The 22,453-nt window shown below is 35.0% G+C and overlaps 1 protein-coding gene across 7 annotated transcripts in view; it reads left to right on the top strand.

The window, feature by feature from the left end:
- Nucleotides 1-22,453, top strand: part of cpne9 (copine family member IX) — a 111,698-nt gene that overhangs the window by 39,969 nt on the left and 49,276 nt on the right. The gene's annotated exons all lie outside the window — the stretch shown is intronic.

Below are 22,453 nucleotides of genomic sequence, written 5' to 3'. Positions count from 1 at the left end.
TCTATTCTTGCCAAGCTGCTCACACTCAATTAAAGTGACAGTGCTTTGATAATGACCAAAAACACATAAAAATGACAAAAGTAGCAAGTTTACCCAATAAATGCATCAATAAGATCCACTGATTTTTATTTTTATCAAATTAATTTTAACGATTAAAAACGGCAACAAATATTAGTTTAGGCCCAAAGTACAAAACCAAATATAAAACACTTTTAGCATTAGTTTTGCTTACCAAGTTGCACACTAGTTTGATCATGTCTAGACATCATTATAACTAAATTGTATAAATATTATTATAACTATAGGCCTACAACATCCTGACAATCAAAAACAAAATGACATTATATCACAGGCGATTGTATTCTGAGTGAGTGCACCTGAAAAGACATGAATGACACTCACAGATCGTGAGAAGCATACAGTTCTTTAGGATCTATATAATATGTAAAATAAAGACTTGCCGATTAAAGAAACAGCATGGGAGGAAGTTGCCGTGGGCCTTGGTGCAGATGAAAAGTAAAAAAAAAATAGATAGATAGATAGATAGATAGATAGATAGATAGATAGATAGATAGATAGATAGATAGATAGATAGATAGATAGATAGATAGATAGATAGATAGATAGATAGATAGATAGATAGATAGATGGTTGAAGATAGTTGATAGATTGATAGAGTTGAAGTCAGAATTATTAGCCCCCCTGTTTATTTTTTCCCCCCAATTTCTGTGTAACGAAAATATTTTTTTTCAACACATTTTTAAACTTAATAGTTTTAATAACTAATTTCTAATAACTGATTTATTTTATTTTTGCCATGATGACAGTAAATAATATTTGACTAGATATTTTTTAAGACTCTTCTGTACAGCTTAATGTGGCATTTAAAGGCTTAACTAGGTTAATGAGGTTACTAGGCAGGTTAGGGTAATTAGGCAAGTTAATGTATAACGATGGTTTGTTTTGTAGACTATCGAAAAAAAAATAGCTGAAAGAGGCTAACAATTTTGTCCTTAAAATGGAAATAAAACAATTAAGACTTTCTCCAAAAGAAAAAAATATTATCAGACATACTGTGAAAATTTCCTTGCTCTTGCTCTGTTAAGCATCATTTGGGAAATATTTAAAAAAGAAAAAAAAATCAAAGGGGGGCTGATAATTCTGACTTCAACTGTAGATAGGTAACTAGATAGAATAGACAGAGATAGATTGATCTGTGCAACAGTCGCCAATCTACTGTGCGCTGCAGACATAGCCGGTGTGAAAGGCAAACCCCTGTGCACTGCTTCTGCTCTCCATACCCACTGCACACGTGCTGCTTATGCTCTGCTCGCTCGTGTGGTGTGAAACAGGTGTCAGTGCGCTTCATGCAGGTGAGTGTGCTTGACAAAAGCCACCTGTACGACACACTCTTTTTCTTTTCCAGGTACCAGGCACCTTCTTTTAAGCACCCTATGCTTCTTTGAAAACATTGTGCGATTATGAGTGTGCTCCATGCAGATGAGTGAGCTTGACAAACCACCTGTAGGGTACTCTCTCGATGCCTCCTTATGGGGGAAGAAAACATCGAATCCAACTTAGACTTATCATGCTTTCTGATGGTTTCAAGTGCTTCTTTATTTTCGCTTGTAAGTCATAAATATAAAATGTAAATGATGAGATTATAAGACTTCACAGCATCTGAAATAGGCAATTGAGTTTAAAGTTAGTCTCTTTGTTTGGTAAAAAAATGCTTATGTTCACTTTTGTGAATTGTTTTAGCTTTTATGCATAATGGCAAATAATAATAATAATGAAGGAATATATTGATATAGCTTATAGATTCAAAATCTCTGTTACCTATCCATTGGAAAAAAGGAAAGCGGTAAGCTCAGATCTGTTAAGTGAAATAAAAAGGTACTTTTTCATAGCTCAAATGTTCAGATGAAGTCAAAATGATTGGCCCTTCTGTAAATTTTTTTTTTCCAAATATTTTCCAAATGATGTTTTCCAGAGTAAGGAATTTTTCACAGTATTACCTCTAATATTTTTTTATTCTGGAGAAAGTCTTATTTGTCTTTTTTCGGCTACAATAAAAGCAGTTAAAAAATTTTTTTAAACAATTTTAAGGTCAATATAATTAGCCAGCAGCTACCGCTCTGCAACTCTCACATGTTCACCCATGTTCACTCAGCTAAGCAGAGCTGTGCCCGGACAGTACCTGGAGATCACATGGTAAAGCTAAGTTGCTGCAGGAAGTGGTGTTAATGAGACCAGCAGGGGGCACTCAACCTGCTGTTTGTGTGGCTCCTAACCAGGCCCGGATTGGCTAATCGGGAGGACCGGTAGAATTCCTGGTGGGCCGGTCCGTTTTTTGGCCGCGAGGGCCGGTGTCCCTAGCTCCAGAATCTGTTACTCTCAGTAGTCACTTTTTTTCAAAATTATTTATTTATTTACTTGACCACAGTCTTCTTATTCATTATTTTACCGCATATACATATATTCGAATTACATATAACCAGCCTGCAGGTTAATGATAATATAACTCAGATGAGTCGCATCTCAATACGCAACTGTTGTGGTCCAGTGGATAACACGATAAACTACGACGCTGCCGACCCGGGTTTGATCCTCGTTTGAGTATTTTTTTTTTTTCATTTTTTTTTTAAGACATATAAGACTATAATAATTACATTTGAAGTTCCAAAGCAGCTGTTTTCTCAAAAAAAGATGTGATAGTGTCATTAGAAACTGAATTGGAATGACCTTATTTTAATATAGTCAGTCGTGAACTGAGGTGGGCCGGTCTGAGGCTTGAAACTCCAGGGCTGAAAAGGAGTCCCACTCCGGCCCTGGTCCTAACATCCTAGTATACTGAAGGGGACTCTATTTTGCTTAGTGAGCGCCGTCTTTCGTATGAGACGTTAAACTAAGGTTCTAGCTCTCTGTGGTCATTAAAAATCCCAGGATGTCCTTCCCAGTGATGGGTTGCAGCTGGATAAGTTGGCGGTTCATTTCGCTGTGGCAATGCCAGATTAATAAAGAAACTAAGCTGAAAATGAATGAATAAATGAATATACAGGGGGCTAATAATACAGAAGGGCTAATAATTTTGACTTCAACCGTACATCAATTACAGTATTTACCTATTGAGAGAGTGTTGGCAGTCTGTATAGTTGATGGTTGAGCTTCAGAATATTATCAATATTAGTAATGATCTGCTTTGCCAGTTACAAATTTGAAAGAAATGTGGGAAATAAAGAACTCCCACTAAGAACGGTTTCAGCATGAAAGAGTTCTTAAGGGTTATACAATTCCAAATAGAACTGTTACCAGGTGCAAAGAACCTTTTAAGAACCATCTTTTTAAAGTGCTGCAAGGGCTCTCATAGTTATTATGAAACAAAAGCGTTGATAAATTGGTCTCGTACGCGCAGCTCAAAAAAATCCTTTCACGCTCTCCAGCTCTTTGACGGCACTTATAAAATCGATGCTTTTAACCGCGGCCGAGGTGCTTGTTTGGGGTTTCTCAGTGGCAAACCGTGCAAGTCCGTATCCATCCAGAGCACGGATAGATCCCTAAAGCTTTTCCTGGGTTAAAAAGGGAAACTCATTAAGCTTGTGCTTGAGTATGGATGGCACTATGGATCTGGCATTTTAATGCTAAGATACTGTCTACTGTCCAGCATATCTGGGTCACATCAATGATCTATTTCGGTAGCACAAAATAGGATGTCTGGATGATGCCTTCAGAGGGATTTGCACTTGCGTTTGGTTTCACAGAAGAACTGCATACATTTTTCATGAGGTGTTTTATACAGTCTTGTGTGATTTCATTAAATTGCTTGCAATTTTTCATGCCTTGGTGCTGGTTTTGTATGATGATCTATTTAAAAACTATTATTTTAGGAATGTGGGTTGACTGGTTAAATAATATTCCTAATGCTGCTGTTTTTTGTTGTTGCTACATTCGAATTATTGCCACATTAATGTTAAAATCTTGATTAATTGAATGATTACAATTAATAAACGATTATATATATATATTAGTGCTGTCAATCGATTAAAAAAAATTAACTAATTAATCGCTCCTTTTAAAAAAAATTTATCGCAATTAATCGCGATTAATCACATTTAAAATACTGAAACTTGTAATTTTGGCTATTTAAATGTAAAATTAATGTAAACGCAAGACAAAAGATATTTTAATTTAAAATATAATTGTTTAATAGAATTTTTGTTTAACTTGTAACACAGATTTCTTTATGTAAACAACATACCCACAATAAACCATCACGATCCTGGCTTGACAGCCATATTTATTACAGAAATTAAAACACAGGCATGTTAATGACATTTAAATTTCAAAACAATCAATGCCAATAAAGAAAACATTGATTTCCATGTTGGATTCTAAGTGGACTGCAAAAAACTGCCAAAATACAGGAATTGCAGATATGGAAAATGAAAAATTATAATAATAAACTATAGAATACAAACTGTTGCACTCATTGTAAAGTTTTATTGCTGTGAGTTGAGAACATTAGTTATAGAGTCGAAACAATTTTGCTTAATCCTCCTTTACATTCATCCACTTGCTAAGACTAGGAGTATCCCGCAAGTGCACAGAGACTCCCAAATGCCCGCAAATGAATGATAATTTCTTGCAAACCAGTCGTTAAATATATTGCACACCCCTCTCGCCCCTACTCAGATACGTCGCTCACTCCACCCCTGACACCCCTCAACGGGCCTGACACAGACACACACACAGACACACACACACAACGCGTTGCAGATGTTTTGGCCCCAACGGCCTTCCATACTGGAGCGACTTCACCAGACGTTCTGAGTACATTTACATAAGACACCAATACTCCGATTTTAATATGATTAAGATAATACTCCTATTAAAATTCTACCATGTAGCCTTAAAAGGAACCTTACCTTACAGGAACACCGAGTCATGAAATGCGGAGGATTTTCTTTCTGTTCGCCATGCGGTATCAACTTACAACAGAAGTCGAAAGTTAAAATGAAACACCCGAAATTGCATGAAACTCTGGATAACCTGTGATGCAACTAATTGTTTTATACTGAAACTTGCCTTCAAAAAGTGCTTCTTTGGTCTTATCCACATTTATTGCATGTTGAACACACGTCCACCACAACAGGAAGTAAAAAAAACCTGCACCTGCGTTAATTGCGTTAATTTTTTTTAACGCGTTAATTATTTGAAATTAATCGCATGCGTTAACGCGTTAATTTTGACAGCGCTAATATATATATATAAATATATATATATATATATATATATATATATATATATATATATATATATATATATATATATATATATATAGAGCTGCACAATTAATCGTAAAAAGATCGCAATCTTGATTCGACCCCCTAGACCACAGGTGTCAAACTCAGTTCCAAAAGAGCCGCAGCCCTGCACAGTTTAGTTCCAACCCTAATTAAACACACCTGATCAAACAAATTGAGTCCTTCAGGCTTGTTTGAAACCTACAGGTAAGTGTGTTGGAGCAGGGTTGGAACTGAACTGTGCAGGGCTTCGGCCCTCCAGGAATTGAGTTTGACACCCCTGCCCTAGACGATCTTAATCCAGCATTCCTCTGATTCTGTCACTCATATTTTCAAGTTCAGGTGAGAAACAATGGTGGCCGCACAAGTCTTCACATTGTTTTACATACATTGTTCAGCAACGTGGACACCTCCAAATGGTGTTGAAAGAGTCACATGCTGTATTTATAAGATATAATTCACCCCAAAAATGACATTTCTGTCTTCATGTAATGTATTTGCAACCGCAAAATCACACATGACGTGAGCTGACCGTCAGCTGTTACCACACAGAGATCGGGCGTGCGCGCCTCTGAATGAAGTCTACTTTAGTGAACAGAACCTGCATAGGCTGTGATTCGTGAATAGCAGGTAGTAATGTTGTAAATAACATTCAGTTTGTGGCACAGAGTGGCTCTTAGCAGTGAAAATGAAACCGAAAGCGTTTAGCATTTTAACAGTACTGCTACACAAAGCCTATTGCTGTTTTACCACATGTTTGAGAATAACAATAATTATAGCCCACTCATAACCTTTATTTTAATCTACAGAATCGTGAGAAAATCGTGATCTTAATTTTAGGCAAAAATAAAAAAAATTGTGATTCTCATTTTAGCCAGAATCGTGCAGCTCTAATATATATATATATTGCCCTCATAGTTCACTGACAGGTTTTGTATAGTAAATATGCGCACACATTGAAATTAAGAGATTTTTGAATGACGGGTGGATTACTTGAAGTTAAATGGTACCAATTTTACCCCTTTTACAAGATGTAAGCTAAGCCTTTGGTGTTTCCAGAATGTGTCTGTGAAGTTTCAGCTCAAAATACTCAACAGATTATTTATTATATCCTCCAGTATCTGCCCAATTTGGTGTCTGAGCAGCTGTTTTGTAGCCTGTGGCTTTAAATGCAAATGAGCTTGCCTTTCTCCCCGTCCACCGTTCCCATGTGCGTGACTGCTTCTCCTGCGATACATCAGATAAACAACAGTCGGTGATAGAGACAGACTTGGATGAGTCTGAAATACAGCTCATTAGTTAAAATGACTAAGTTTATTCCATGTATTTGTAGTGGTGTTTATTTATCCTTTCTGAAACAATGAGTCACACACTAATGCTGTTTGCCGTTGCAGTGTTTACTGACACCATGTGTTCGTGTTGATTGTAGCGGTTAAGAATTACATAGCGATTTTACTATCTTCATTAGGAACAGGCTTTGTTTTAAAAATGTTTTAAACTTATAAAACTTATAAAAATCATGTGTATACAGTTGCAATTAGAATTATTAACCCCCCTGAATGATTAGCCCCCCTGTTTATTTTTTCCCCAATTTCTGTTTAACGAAGAGAAGATTTTTTCAAAATATTTCCAAACATAATAGTTTTTTCGCTCATTTTTAATAACTGAGTTATTTTATCTTTGCCATGATGATAGTAAATATAGAATTATAGAAACATGGGATCTGTCAATCAATTCGGTGGGTGGGGGAAAACCGCATCTACGTCACGTTGCAGTGGGCCTCAATATAGGAGGGATTTGGATCCTATTTTAACATCGGGAAATTTAAAAAAAGAGACTTGTTGTGTTTCTATCACTCCAGTATGACAGTGGGCACACTATACCTGCACACAGTTCTATCCAAACAGCTTACAAAAGAGGATTTTCATCATACGTGCCCTTTAAAATAATTAAAGGAAACACACACCGTCTACTATCTATGCTTATTTAGTGAACTTCAATGTTGAGCAACTGAATTTAAAACGCACCTTGCCTAAAACAAACAGTCAAAAAAGTTAAAATAAATAACTTGCACTTTTGCAAACAAAATTAATTATTTTGAATGTTTTTCATGTTGAAAGTAGTAAATAAGCAGCATCTCTTCTAAATAAAACACCTTTTCTATATCTTGTAAATAATATTTTAAACAGTGCATTTCTTGCATCTTCTGTAAACAAACATTTTAATGTAAATAATAATTTTAATTTAATGGAAAATATGCCCTCTCAAGGCTTCTCTGGCACAGCTTCCAATCATTGTCAATGTAGTGCAAAGTAAGTCTCAAAAATGCGTCCATTTTCCTACTTGACCAGAATTCAGATGTTGCTGCAAAGTGGCCGCTGAATATCTGCCTCAGCTCTCTGCACCAGCCACACACGTCAACAACAAGCTGACCAATGTTTGAATTATGTCATTCCACAAGTGGTAGGGAAAGTAATCCCATAAATAAACAACCTGGAAAAATGAGATTGATTATAGGTTCTGAATGTCGATTTTGATTACTTTTCGAATAATCGCCCAGGCCTAATACAGCATATTGCAGCAACAATCAGCATATAAAATTTTTTTATCTGCAGTTCTATTTAAATCAATGCAAGAAGTTTTTTTTTTATTATTTTGATTAGAATGACTTAAAATGACTGTCAACATGAAGCAAACATATAATTGATGCGCTCACTTAGGAAATTCACATTTTTTTTATTGAGTGATTGGAATCAGTTCTAATTTTCATTCATTCATTCATTCATTTTCTTGTCAGTTTAGTCCCTTTATTAATCTGGGGTCACCACAGCGGAATGAACCGCCAACTTATCCACCATTACACAGCGGTTGCCCTTCCAGCTGCAACTCAACACTGGGAAACACCCACACACTCTCATTTACACTCATACACTACGGACAATTAAGCTCACCCAATTCATCTGTAGCGCATGTCTTTGAACTGTGGAGGAAACCAGAGCACCCGGAGGAAACCCACATGAACACGGGAACAACATGCAAACTCCACACAGAAATGCTTCTTCTGTTGTTATCTAGTATTTTTAAAAATGTGCTAAACATAACTTATTTAAATAACTGAAAACTGTTTTAATGCTTTCTGTTAGCAATAATTGCACAGTATGGCACAGTATTTTCAGAGTATCTTAGAAAACGTATTTCTAAAGCTGCTGTTGACATGAAATTTTCACCAGATGTTGGTAACAACCAAATAAATCCATTTATGCAAAGAAGACAAAATTCATTTGTTTACCAATGAAGTTATTTGTAATAAAATGAAATGACACAAGGATAAAGTATTGAACACAAGAAGAAAGCAAATTGCATAAAGACAGTGAAAACCCAGACAGCAACTGAAATCTTTCAGTAGTTTTTCAGCAACATTTTGCTCTTCATCATTGTAAATCAATATCGGCTGCTGCAGTCCAACATCTACATTATCAGGCTGATAAAGATGAAACCGTTACATTTCAATAAAACAATGATCCAAAACACAGCCAAGGAAACTCTCGAATGGTTTCTGTGCAATAAAATCAAGCTGTAGAATGGCCCAGCCAATCACCTGACTCGAACCCAATAGAAAATACAAAATAAAGACCTAAAGATTTGATGGACGAGACTGCCAGTGTCTAAGCTGCCAAAAAAGCCTTTTATATAAAGTATTAAATACATTTCAGTAGTTCAGTACTTTCTCCTTGTGTTATTATTGCACATACTGTAACTCATTTATAAGATTTATAAGTTTTTGTTTTATTTTTAGATTTGTATTGTTTGAGTTTTCACCAAAATCTGGTTCAATTCTGTCAACAGCTCCCAGGAAAAAAAACATGAGGTGTTCAATACTTATTTTCCCTGCTGTAAAATTCATATTAATATACTAAACATACTTTATTACTTCCAGCTTTAACTAAATGACTGAAACACTTTTTAATGCTTTCTATTAACTCTATTTGCACAGGTCCGCATAAAGTATGAAGCCAAAACAACTGATTATTGCATTCACAAGTTTAAATATGCGCGTTTTAGCCACTCAAAACTATTTCTGTTGTATTTTTTTATCTAATAATTTTGTTTATGCTTTTTTTAACATGGCAAAACCACAAATTCACATGCAAAATCGATGCATTTCTCAGTATGGAGGAATAAAAAAAAGGTTTTAAATCTGTTTCATAAGAAAGCTAAGTTTCTTGCAGATATGACTAGCCAGTGTGACTAAACCCACTTTAATACATGACAAGTAGTTTGTAAGTCCTCTCTTAACACCTGATTTTCCTCTACAAAGTACACGGCAGACGCTGTGCACGCGCTCTGTGTCACAGTATGCTAGACAGACAGCACGCTTTTTGCAAATGTGTCTGATGGTGACACGGCATGGGGTAAAAAAACACTAAATGGGCCGTCTCCTTTTGGCCTTTTGTGTCACGCTCACTGCTGTGCTGCGCGAGTGGCGAGCGGCGGATTAGGAAAAAGGTTGGCGGCAATAGGCATATTTTAGTAGGTCAGCCCGTCTCTCTGAAGAGCTAGTGGGCAGATACTGTAACACACTGGGGTGGAAGTGTGGAGGAAGAGGTACTACTCTATTACCTGCTGGTTTCTATGGCAACCCACCAAGACTAGTGGCTTTTCAATTACACAGCGCTGCATTTGGGCAAATACATCTAATTCGTTCTGTTTTCGCACGATAAGGCCAGCGAGTCCCAAGGACAGGAGATGCCACGGGATGGGGATTTGAGGCTCCGCAACACATTCAGGGGGACCCCTTTGGGCTTGATTTCTCTCCAGCCTCATTTCCACATGCGAGCGTGGTGGATTTGTGGAGAAAATGTGCGTGGATAGAAGAGAGCCCCATATTGTCAGGCTGAGGAAAATATTTTTAGACAGCCTGGTTTGGGTCCAGAAAGGTTTGAGATGAGAGAAATCCAGTGTGGTATCAGGGACTGGGTGTCAATATTTGCAGCTCGGGGATTTCAATCAGCGGAGAATGAAATCTGCTTGGTAGGTGTTGAGGATGAATACAAATTTGATTAAAACCAACAAATAAATACAAGATAGATTTAAATTAATTATATCAAAAAATAAATGTAGAAACGATGGCTCAGTTGTTAGCACTGTCGCCTCACAGCAAGAAGGTTGCTGGTTCAGTTCAGAGTTCTGTCTGGGTTTGTTGGCATTTCTGTGTGGAGTTAGCATGTTCTCCCTGTGTTAGTCTGCGTTTCCTCCCGGTGCTCAGGTTTACCCCACAGTCTAATGCAGGGGTTCCCAAACTTTTTTTTTTTAATGAAAGGCCGAAAAATCAATACAACAAACACAAAAGAGACAAATCCCTTACAAACAGTATTAACAACACAGCATGCTTCATAATGACTTCATAAATAGTACAAAAAAAAAAGAAAAAATATAGGAAAGACCCATATATAAAAAAAAATGTAAATTTGATGCTTAATACTCAGGGTGTCTGCAGGGTCTTAAAAAGTCTTAAATTTCAAAATCAAAATTTTAGTCCTTAAAAAGTCTTAAATTAACTTAAATATGGTGTTTTAGGTACTAAATCATTTTAAACCAGTCTTAATTTTCCTATGTCCATGTAAAGCTACTCAATCAAACAAACACTCATCTAATCACTAACATTCCATCTTAATAAAGTTTATTTATTAACTCTATTAACCAACTCTACTTATATTTCTTTTTATAAACATATGGTTTAATTATCTTCCTTGAAAATTTTGTTTTAAATGTTTTTTTTTAATGTTTTAAAAATCCTTAGAGTTTAGCCTTGTTTAAGTCTAAAATGTCATTCATAATGGTCTTAACATTTTTTCCATTTGACTTGATGAAACCTGTAGAAACCCTGAATACTGTATATGTTTTTACTTTTTATTATTAACCTATTTTAATGAAAACACAAGAATTCCATTTATAACGCAGTGAAGTTTAATGCCGAATACACTAGTCAAGCTGCACCTGCCATGATTTGCGCGCTGAGGACTTCTAAATTGTGGTCTATCCGTTGAGCAACAGTGTTTAAAAAAAAACTGCATTCATTCAAAGCATTTAATTTTTTGTAGCTTAAAATAAAAGACAAACAAACAATAGTCTATGTTAAATTACAAATGACAATGTGTATCATAGGCATTACCCCCAACATACTCCCTCTCTTCTCAGATGGGATGTTGGGCCAAAATCAAGGATTACCAGACTAAGCCGCAGGAAAATGAATAAATAAAATATGAATAAAACAATATTATATTGCCAATTACTCACTGATTGCCAATTATAACAAGATTAAATATAAGTTAGATTGAAATTAATAATAAAATAAATTAATATGTTGACAAATAATAATAAAAAATATTAAATAGTTGCCAATAATGTTATAGTGCTATTTTTAAAGCTATATTGAAATTTTCAGGTGGACTCTTTGGTGGATTTTTTTTGTTATTTATACACTAAATATATTTAGTGGGTATTGAGAATAAATGCACATTAGATTAAAATGAACAAATGCATACAAGTTAGATTGAAAGTTTATAATAATAATAATATGTATAAATGCCGAATACACCAGTCAAGCTGCACCTGCCTTTGCCATGATTTGCTCACTGAGGACTTCTAAATTGTGGTCTATCCGGTGAGCAACAGTGTTTCAAAAAAACTGCATTCATTCACAGCATTTAATTTTTTTGTTGCTTAAAATAAAAAACAAACAAACGAAAGGTTACGTTAAATTACAAATGACAGAGTGTATTAAAGGCATTTCCCCCAACATTCTCCCTCTCTTCTCAGATGGGATGGTGGGCGAAATCAAAAGTTACCATGAAACAACTTTTTCCCGTGAGCCCTACTTTGGGCATCTCTGGTCTAAAGACATGCGCTATAGGTTAATTGAATAAAACTGAATTGGTAGTAGTGTGTGTGTAAATGAGTGTTTGGTCGTTTTCCAGTACTGGGTTGCAGCTGGAAGGGCATCTGCTTTGTAAAGTATATGCTGGATAAGTTGGCGGTTCATTCCACTGTGGTGACCTCAAAAATACATAAATTTATTAACATAATGAATAAATAAAATATTAATAAATATAGGATTATATTGCCAATTATGCGATGGTTGCCAATTATAACTTGATTGAATTCAAAAATAAATAATTAAAATGAATAAATATGTTAACAAATAATAAAAAAATGAAATAGTTGCCAAATAATATTACTGAGCTGTTTTTAAAGCTACCGTACACAAACATTTTCAGGTGGGCTCCTTTTTTATTTTCAAACCTGTTGTAAAATATTATGAAAAGCTAATTTTTTTTTTATTATTCATACACTGAATCTATTTGATATTGAGAATAAATACACCTTAAATTAAAACAAGCAAATTAATTCAAGTTCATTTCAAGTAAATTAAAATGAGTCATTAAAATAAATGAAGATGTAGACGAATAATATAGTGCCAGTTATTAAATGTTTGCCAAATACGACTGTAGATCTATTCTTCTCTTTTTTTAATACTAAATATAAATGTTTATATGCATGTAAAAATCTTTTGAAAATACATTATTTGTTTTTATTTGTACAGTGAATGTAAATGGGCTCCAAAATGAAAATGCACACAAGTCTTTAACGAGAGTTTGCACGTGTGCTTGAAACAGCAATTTTAGTCTGAAATCAGGAGTATCTCAGTTTGCTTTGTATTAGACTGGCTGTCAATATTTGCAGTTTGGGGATTTAAATTAGTGAAGAATGAAATTGTTTAATGGGATATTGAGAAAAAATAAACATTAGATTATAAATAACAATTAAATACAAGTTTTTCCCAGTGATGAGTTGCGGCTGGAAAAAATCCTGCCGATGCCTAAAAACATGTGCTGGATATGTTGGCGGTTCATTCCGCGGTAGTAACCCCGGATTAATATAGGCACTAAGCTAAAAAGAAAATGAATATATGAATATTCACAAGTTAGATTGAAATGAGTCATTAAAATAAATGAATATGTAGATGAATAATAGGGTGCCAATAATTAAATGATTGTGAAATAGGATTCTAGAGCTCTTTTTAATCCACTTAAATTGAGAGTTTTCAGGTGTCCTTCTTTTTTGCTTACCCAAAGCTGTTATTAAGCATGTAAAATGTTTTGAAAACCATATATATGTATAATTATTCATAGACTGAATGTAAAAAGATCCAAAATTAAATGCACACAAGTCTGAAATGAGAGTTTGCACATGTGCTTGAATCACCCACTTAAGTCTGAAATGGCAGCAGTATCTCAGTTTACTTTGCATTCTCCAGTATGATATCAGGACTGGGTGTCAATATTTGCAGCTCAGGCTTTTAAATTAGCGACGAATGAAATCTGTTCGGTAGGTATATGAGTATTGAGAACCTTTCAAATGAGCTCCGAAGTACGTCTCGCTACGCAGGTAGGAGGAATTACTCCATCAGAAGGTGGGTAATTTGTCATTGGTCACTGCTGAAAAACAAATTACCTAATGTTACGCCCATGTGTTTTTTTATGTACACGATCAATCTTTTTCATACATAATTTGCAATTTAACTCTCTACCCCCTGCCCACCACACACACACACACACACACACACACACACACACACACACACAAACCGAGCTTCTAATTAGCTAAAAAGAAAGCATGACATTTTGTGTGAAAATAGCCTCAGTGTTGGAGACATTCATCATAGTAGCGGCCCTGTCACTGGCTTATACTGAGATGTATGAGGGCGAAGTGTGTCCAGATAAACTGCCAAACACACCGCAGTCGCTGCACTGATGACTATCACACTTACCAAATGGATTTTCACACTCGATTGCGCAGTAAACAATTGGATTTTCAGTACACTACAGATTTTTGACACTTTTAACATCTGTTATGTGCTAAAATGTATTACATACACTGTAAAAATATCTGGTAATTAACAATTTCCCTATTGTGTGTTTTCCGTGTATTTATGGCTTTGAATTGCATTATATGATGCTGATCTCTGCTATGTCGACTGATGTTGAAAATTCAAATCCACAGTTTAACAAAGTGGCTTTTATTGACATTTTAGTAGTTTAAAGTAATACACTACCTCAAAAAAGTCTTGCCAAATCTAGTTTTAAGAGCAACAAATAATAACTTGACTTGTAGTTGATCATTTGGAAAAGTGGCAGAAGGTAGATTTTTTTCCAAAGAATCATCTGTTGAACTGCATCCCAATCATCTCAAATACTGCAGAAGACCTATTGGAACATGCATGGACCCAAAATTCTCATGGAAATCAGTGAAGTTTAATGCAGGAAAAATCATGGTTTGGGGTTGCATTCAGTATGGGGTTGTGTGAGAGATCTGCAGAGTGGATAGCAACATCATCAGCCTGAGGTGTCAAGACATTTGTTCTGCCCATTACATTACAAACCACAGGAGAGGGTAAATTTTCCAGCAAGATAGCGCTCTGTCTCATACTTTAGCCTCCACGTCAAAGATCCTAAATGCAAAGAAGGTCATGGTGCTTCAGGATTGGCCAGCCCAGTAACCAGAGATGAACATTATTGAGCATGTCTGGGGTAAGATGAAGGAGGAGGCATTGAAGATGAATCCAAAGAATCTTGATGAACTCTGAGAGTCCTGCAAGAATGACGTTTTATATTCCATACTGTACATTATTTCTGTTAAGTTACAGGACTTTTGTCTAAGCAAAGTCAGACTTTACTGTCCTAATTAAATCAATAAAAATCAAGGCATGATCATTTTTTATTAAGGTAAAATAAGTGCAATCTAGAGGCCTTTGCCTTTCATATAAGCCACTTCTGATACCAAATGATCAACTAGAAGTCAAGTTATTATTTGGTGTAACTAGCCAGGACTTGAACCAGCGACCTTCTTGCTGTGAGGCCCCAGTGCTAACCACTGAGACACTGTGACACCAATTAGTATTTAACATTGCTTAAAAATATTTGCATCAAGTCAAAAAAACTCCCTCACCTTGCTTATCTTTTGAGTTGATGTTTCTCTGAACTTTCCTTAAGCGACCAAAAATAAATAAATAAAGTGAAATATTGCAATATTATGAGCTATTATATTTAATGTTGCATTATTGTTATAGAAATTTGAATTTAGGCTTTGTAAAAATTATGGGTACATGGAAATTTTTTTTGGGGGGTGGGGGGGGGGGGGTAAAAGGAAAAAAAAATATTTAAATAATGCAGAAATTGCATGAAAACAAAACATAATCCGCAGCTATACAGTCATTAGTATGTAAGAAACAAACTAATAAATGCATTAATAATACATATTTGTGATTTTAAATGTACAAAAAAATAATATTAAATTACATAAACTGCAACATTTGATTCAATTAAATACTTTTAAATAAATTATTCAAAATAAATATTCATTAAAATGAAATAAATAATACTAATTTTAATATAACAATAATAATAATAAATACAAGTTAGATAAAAATGTGTAGTAAAAATAACTTTAATTATTAATAAAAACAAATAAATATGGAAATAAATAATAATTAAAAACAATGCTATATTGTTTGTTTGTTTTATTTACGTAGCACATTTACAAACAACAAATGTTGATCAAAGTGCTTTACAAATCAACCAACGTGCAAATTTTACACTTGTAAATGTAAACAAAATAATATTACTTACAATCAAATGCAAGAGACAGAAGAGGATTTTTAAATGAGATTAAACAGCACCAAGAGAAGAGCAAGACCTGATAAAAAAAGGCAAACCATTCCACAGATGAGGGGCTGCTACTGACAAAGCCCTAGCTGGGAACAACTAGCTGAATCTGAATGTCAGTGAAGCTCACCAATATATATTGACAATTGCTAAATGATTGCCAAATTATAATAATAATACAGGGCTATTTCTTACCCACATATTCTAACATTATTGAGGTGGTCTCTTATTTTATTTTGTCTCTATAGCAGGTGCAAAAAATTTTGAAAAAACATTGTTTCTTAATCCGTACACTGAACGGCTTCCAAAATCAACATGCACACAAGTCTGAAATGAGAGTTTGCAGATGTGCTTGAAACAGCCATTTAAGTCTGAAATCACAGGAGTATCTCAGTTTACTTTGTATTCGGGCGCTGCTATTTTAGTGGCCGAGGTTAAGCATATCTCAAGATCTTTTTATCTGTGGACACAGCTGTTGCGTTTGACCTTCAGATGAGTCTCTGGCTTATTAACAGACTCAGTCGGAGAACCACAGGCTTAGAACACAAGCATGGTTCCTGATTCCTGTGCCAGATGTGCGTGTGTGTTCTTGTTTATTAGACACAGAATTGTATAATGACATAAGTATGATTTACTGTAGGTGCACCAATGATCAAAAAACATTTTCGGTAATTGAAATAAATTTATATATATATATATATATATATATATATATATATATATATATATATATATATATATATATATTTATATATATATATATATATATATATATATATATATAAAATAACAATAAATTAAAGTCTGAAGCTAACATCAGTCGCGGAGAACTAACTGTAATAAAATAATAATTAGCAAAAATAATTATAATTTTCAGAGTTGAACACTGAGCTGTGAAAATTTGACCTGCGACTGTTTATAGAAATACCTGTTGATGACATTATAAATGAACTATTATTCGAATACAGTAGTTATACAATCCTTATTATGTGAAACAAAACAAACATACTGAAACTGAAACCGCCCTAAAACTTTCAACTTATTTGAACTAGTTAGCAATAATTAATTATATAGGCTCATATACAGGTGTGGATTGTTCATACCTTTCAATTTTGACAAGGCCAGTTTCATTACTTTTCCTTTTCATTTGTTGAACCACAGCTCGAAAGCAGTATCTGATTTATATTCGTTTGTCTTCAGTCATCTTTGATTAACCATTACTTTTTTCAGTTTTAAGGTATTTCATTGACTGACAAATTAAAGTGATTCCAAATGATTAAAGCTTTAAATTAAGATTACATTTAAAACCAGAAACTAATTTTAACCTTAAATGTAACAATAAGTAAGGCTATATAATAAGCATCTTTTTTCTTTTTTTTTTTTTTTTTTTTTTTACAGTTTTAAATACATTACACTTATGGCGAGCCCTTTTAAACCATACAGTACACACTCACTGGCCACTTTATTAGGTACACCTGTCCAACTGCTCCTTAATGAAAATTTAAGTTTAAGATTTTAGTGACTTTGAACGTGGCAGGGTTGTTAGTGCAAGACGGGCTGGTCAGAGTATTTCAGAAATTGCTGATCTACTGGGATTTTCACGCACAACCATCTTTAGAGTTTACAGAGAATGGTCAAAAATAGAGAAAATTTCCAGTAAGCGACAGTTCTGTGGGCCCAAATGCGTTGTTGATGCCAGAGGTCAGAGGAGAATGGCCAGACTGGTTTGAGCTGATAGTAACTTAAATAACCACTCGTTACTACAGAGGTATGCAGAAGAGCATCTCTGAATGCACAACACGTCTAACCTTGAACCAGATGGGCTACAGCAGCAGAAGACCACACCAGGTACCACTCCTGCCAGCTAAGAACAGAAAACCCATCTTCTGAAGGCCACCTCCAGCAGGATAACGCACCACGTCATAAAGCGCGAATCATCTCAGACTGGTTTCTTGGACATGACAATGAGTTCGTTGTACTCAAATGGCCTCCACAGTCTCCAAAACTCAATCCAGTAAATCACCTTTGGGATGTGGGGCCGATAAATCTGCAGCAACTGTGTGATGCTATCTTGTCAATATGGACCAAAATCTGTAAGATTAAGGAATCCATGAAGGTTTAAGGCAGTTTTGAAGGCAAAAGGGGGTCCAACCCGGTACTAGTAAGGTGTACCTAATAAAGTGGCCAGCGAGTGTATATACAAGTGTGTGTTTACTTTCAGCCATTTTTGATTAACCCTTATTTTTTCCAGTTTCAAGTTATTTCACATATCAATGACTTAAAGTGACTCCAAATTATTAAAGCTTTGAAATTAAGATTCAATTTAAAACCAGATAATAATGTAAAATGTAAAAAATTGGGGTAAAGGTTATATAATAAGAGTTTTTTAACAGTTAAAAATACATTACACCTACACAGAGTCCTCATAAACCATACACAGTACACGAGTATGTATACAATAATTATTTCATTGATATACGGAACAAAACAAACAAACTGAAAAATAAATAACATTAAAATAACAATAAACTTATTTAAACTAGTTACAGAACAGTATTAGATACATTACACTTATAAAGAGCCCTTGTAAAGCATATATACAAGTATGTGTACAGTATGTGTGTGTGCAGATTCTGTAAGCCAGGAGTCCTGTAAACACAGTGTGGCCTTTAAAATTCATTATGCATAATCGAGTTAAGCATCACATGATCGCCATCCTTATCTAGATGTGCCACTTTAGATACAGCATGCATTTTCTATTCCTCTCCGACAGACATTTATCCGCTGCTTAATTGCAGGGATATACAGCTCAACAATCTGTGTTTTGAGTGCTGTTTGGGAGCAGGGCATTTTTGACAGCTATTAACCTGCTCTGACCGAACACAGCGGATCAGTTAATGCATGCTCACTAAAATCCCCACCATCGTGGCCTAATTGGCCGGCTTACTCATTCTCTACAGGCTGAACCTGCGGCGTACTTCAGCAACACACCACGTCGGTCTCTCCCGCTGTATTTTTAGCAGTGTTTTAAAATTCATGTAATTCACCTTTATGAGGCACCATTATATTGATGATGCCATTTTATCTGCATGAACAACAAAAGCTGCGCCGCATGATTTTCTCACATTTACATGCTGGTTGAAGAGCTGTTTGACAAATTAAAGCAATAAGCCCCAGGAGGACGTGCATTGCGGTGGTTTTATCACAGTTTATCAGTTTTCTAAAAGAGGCTGATGGTTCAGGGCATTATTAGTGGTACTGTATGTTGTTATGAACAAAGCAATCACTTGAAGTATTAAAAGTGCTGTGCTGTTTGGGTCATTAATGCGACCGCAGATTGTGAAGCCTGGAGAAGTGTGCTACTACTTATTTGACTTATTTATGCCCATTAAAACAGTCGTTCTAAGAAGCTGAGCTTTTTTAAATCTAAAAGATTGCTTTAATATTTGTTGATTATACTGTTCTAAAATCTAAAGTGGCTGCTTTAATGCTTCTCGTAACTTGTGTGAAAATGACAAAACGACATACTATACCCACACTATTCAAATCAAGACTCAAAACCCACTTATTTAAGATGGCTTTAAATATTTAATTTTATCTTCACTATTGCTGTGTATATTTTTTTTATTATTTTTGTTGTTGTTTTATTGCTCTTGTTCTATTGTACGGTGTCCTTGAGTTTCCAGAAAAGGCGCCTTTAAATAAAATGTATTATTATAATAATTATTATTATTATTAATATTATACTTGTTCTAATTTTGCACTGAGATAAATGTATTTTGATAAATTATAATTAATAAATAATAAAAATTATACTATATTAAACTACGAACTATGGTAAATATCATAAATAATTACTTAATATTAAAGGGATGGTCCACTACGATATCATATTTTTAACTTTAGTTGATGTAATATAGCTGTGTAAACATAAACAACATTTCTGAATGTAAGATGCTCAAAGTTCAATGCAAAGAGAGACATTGGCTTTTACACAGTTAGCTTAGCAAAGCCTACTGCAAACTACAAAAAATACATCTGGGCTAGTGAGATCACAAGGGTTTCTGGGTTGTTGCTAGAGCGGATACGTTTGCAGCCGGAAGTTAACGCGAATTATTTCTATTATTTATTAAATTTCTCATTTGTTGTATTTTATTAACGTCTACCCCCACCCCAACCCTTAACCCAACCGTCACAGTAATGTAAAAACTGTAGTTGTACTGAGTATTAGTTATGTTATCTATTAAATTACCCAATAAAATGTATTTTTTAATGCCTTACCCCACCCCAACCCTAAATCCAACCCTCACAGTACTGTAAAAATATTAATTATTTTTATACAGTGTCAAAAAATTAAGCTTTATTAAGGTTTCTGGCTACACGCATTCACCACGCGCACATACCCTGTGCAGCAAAAGGGCGTGGCCAGAGGCACTGTAATGTTACAGTAGAGAAAGCTAAAATGCCGTCGAAATGCTGATATGTTGACAGAGCTTCATCTCTTTCTGTATTTGGGCTTCTAAAGGACACGACACAAAGAGAGAAGTGCTTAAAGTTTAGGGCTGCAACAACGAATTGATTAAATTGATGAAAATCGATTACTAAAAGCGCTTGCAACGAATTTCATAATCGATTCGTTTTGTCGCACGACACGGGGGACGTTTAATTATTAAAAAACACTTTAGTTCAGTGTGGAGCGGAGTGAACGTGGTCTCTCGCTGTCTTTCGCTCACTGATACAGAGTTCAGCGCCTCAAAGACAAGGATGAGGAGAAAGGCAGTTCAGGGTAAATCACTACAGAATTCTACTTTTGTTTCATTTTGAAGTGAGGACCGTAAAGTCCCTGGTGCTGGTGTTTAAAACGTGTTATCCAGCGCGGAAAACATGACAAGTTAGCGTTAGCTCATTTACCCTTAGAGCTGCAACTGAAAAAATCAAACTGAGCTGTGATGCGTTGGCTGGCGCTGAGCCAGAGAAAGACGTTGCATATCATAACCATTATGCAGCGTTTTAGCCGTCTAATGCTTATATGATGTTTTTGACATGTAAATACACACACATACTAATTGAACAATAAATTCATATTTATCAATCAAACCGCTGTAAACACACACACTCTCCTATGTGGCTGCCTTCCCTACAGTTCTAGATCTCAAATAACAAACTCACAAAAGATATGTCAACGTTTTATATTACATACACATGCTAATTCCAAATACATTTGAAAGACACTTGTCAGATTTTATTTTAGAGAGCAGAATGAGGTTCATCTGTGTCCTCTTCTGTCTGATTCAGGCAGTTAACACTGCTAACAGCTGCTCTAACTTACTGTTTACACAGTGCAAAGGCATGTGCTTGTAGGAGCGTGATGTGGAGACATAGAGTCAATCTGCGAATCACAGCACATGTTAGCTGACTAATCAGAGCCTTTTGAGGGCGGGCCTTTCAGAGGAACTAGGAAATATTTCGTTTATTTTTGTCTTCATGATTGCTGAATAGCTGTATATAATCAAAGTAAGATCTATAAATAAATAACGTGATTTTCTACAAGTGAAGCATGAGCACACATTGCTTTGCATCCTATAAACACAACCAAGCCTTAAAAATACACTGTGGGTCACCCTTTTGAAAAATATAAAAGCTGTAAAAATATGAAAGTTATATTGCTCCTTTTCTTTCAGTTTAAAAAGTAAAATAAACTGTAAATAATAAACAGTAAAACACATAGATGTATATAGGTGTAACGATACATGTTATCGTCTCAAACCGTCACAGTATAGTTGTGATGGTTTGGTTCATGCCCTTACACAACGAATACAGTCAATCCATACTGTATGCCAGTTCAGTCACTTGAGTTAGGCAGAAGAGACCACAGCAGTGCAACAACTCAGCAGCCATTCGCAAAAAAACGCGTCCTTGCATCTGAAAACACTCAGAAATAGTTCCACCATTGTTGCCGTTGTCATGCCAACCTAGTACACAGAAGCTCGGCAGCAACATTTGCCATGATTGGCACCAGATTTGTTATTAGTCTATGTAGTATACAGTTGAAGTCAGAATTATTAGCTCCCCTGTTTCTTTTTTTCCCCAATTTCTGTTTAACGGAGAGAAGTTTTTAACACATTTCTAAGCATAATAGTTTTAATAACTCATTTCTAATAAATGATTTATTTTATCTTTGCCGTGATGACAGTAAATAATATTTTACTACATATTTTTTCAAGACACTTCTATACAGCTTAAAGTGGCATTTAAAAGCTTAACTAGGTTAATTAGGTTAACTAGGCAGGTTAGGGTAATTAGGCAAGTTATTGTATAACGATGGTTTGTTTTGTAGACTATAGAGAAAATCTATAGCTTAAATGGGCTAATAATATTAACCTTAAAATGGTGTTCAAAAAATTTGAAGCTGCTTTTATTCTAGCC

Source organism: Danio rerio, chromosome 23 (assembly GCF_049306965.1).
Source record: "Danio rerio strain Tuebingen ecotype United States chromosome 23, GRCz12tu, whole genome shotgun sequence".
Lineage (NCBI taxonomy): Eukaryota > Metazoa > Chordata > Actinopteri > Cypriniformes > Danionidae > Danio > Danio rerio.
The sequence above is the reverse complement of the archived record's forward strand: the minus strand, read 5'-3'. Positions and strand labels throughout refer to the sequence as shown.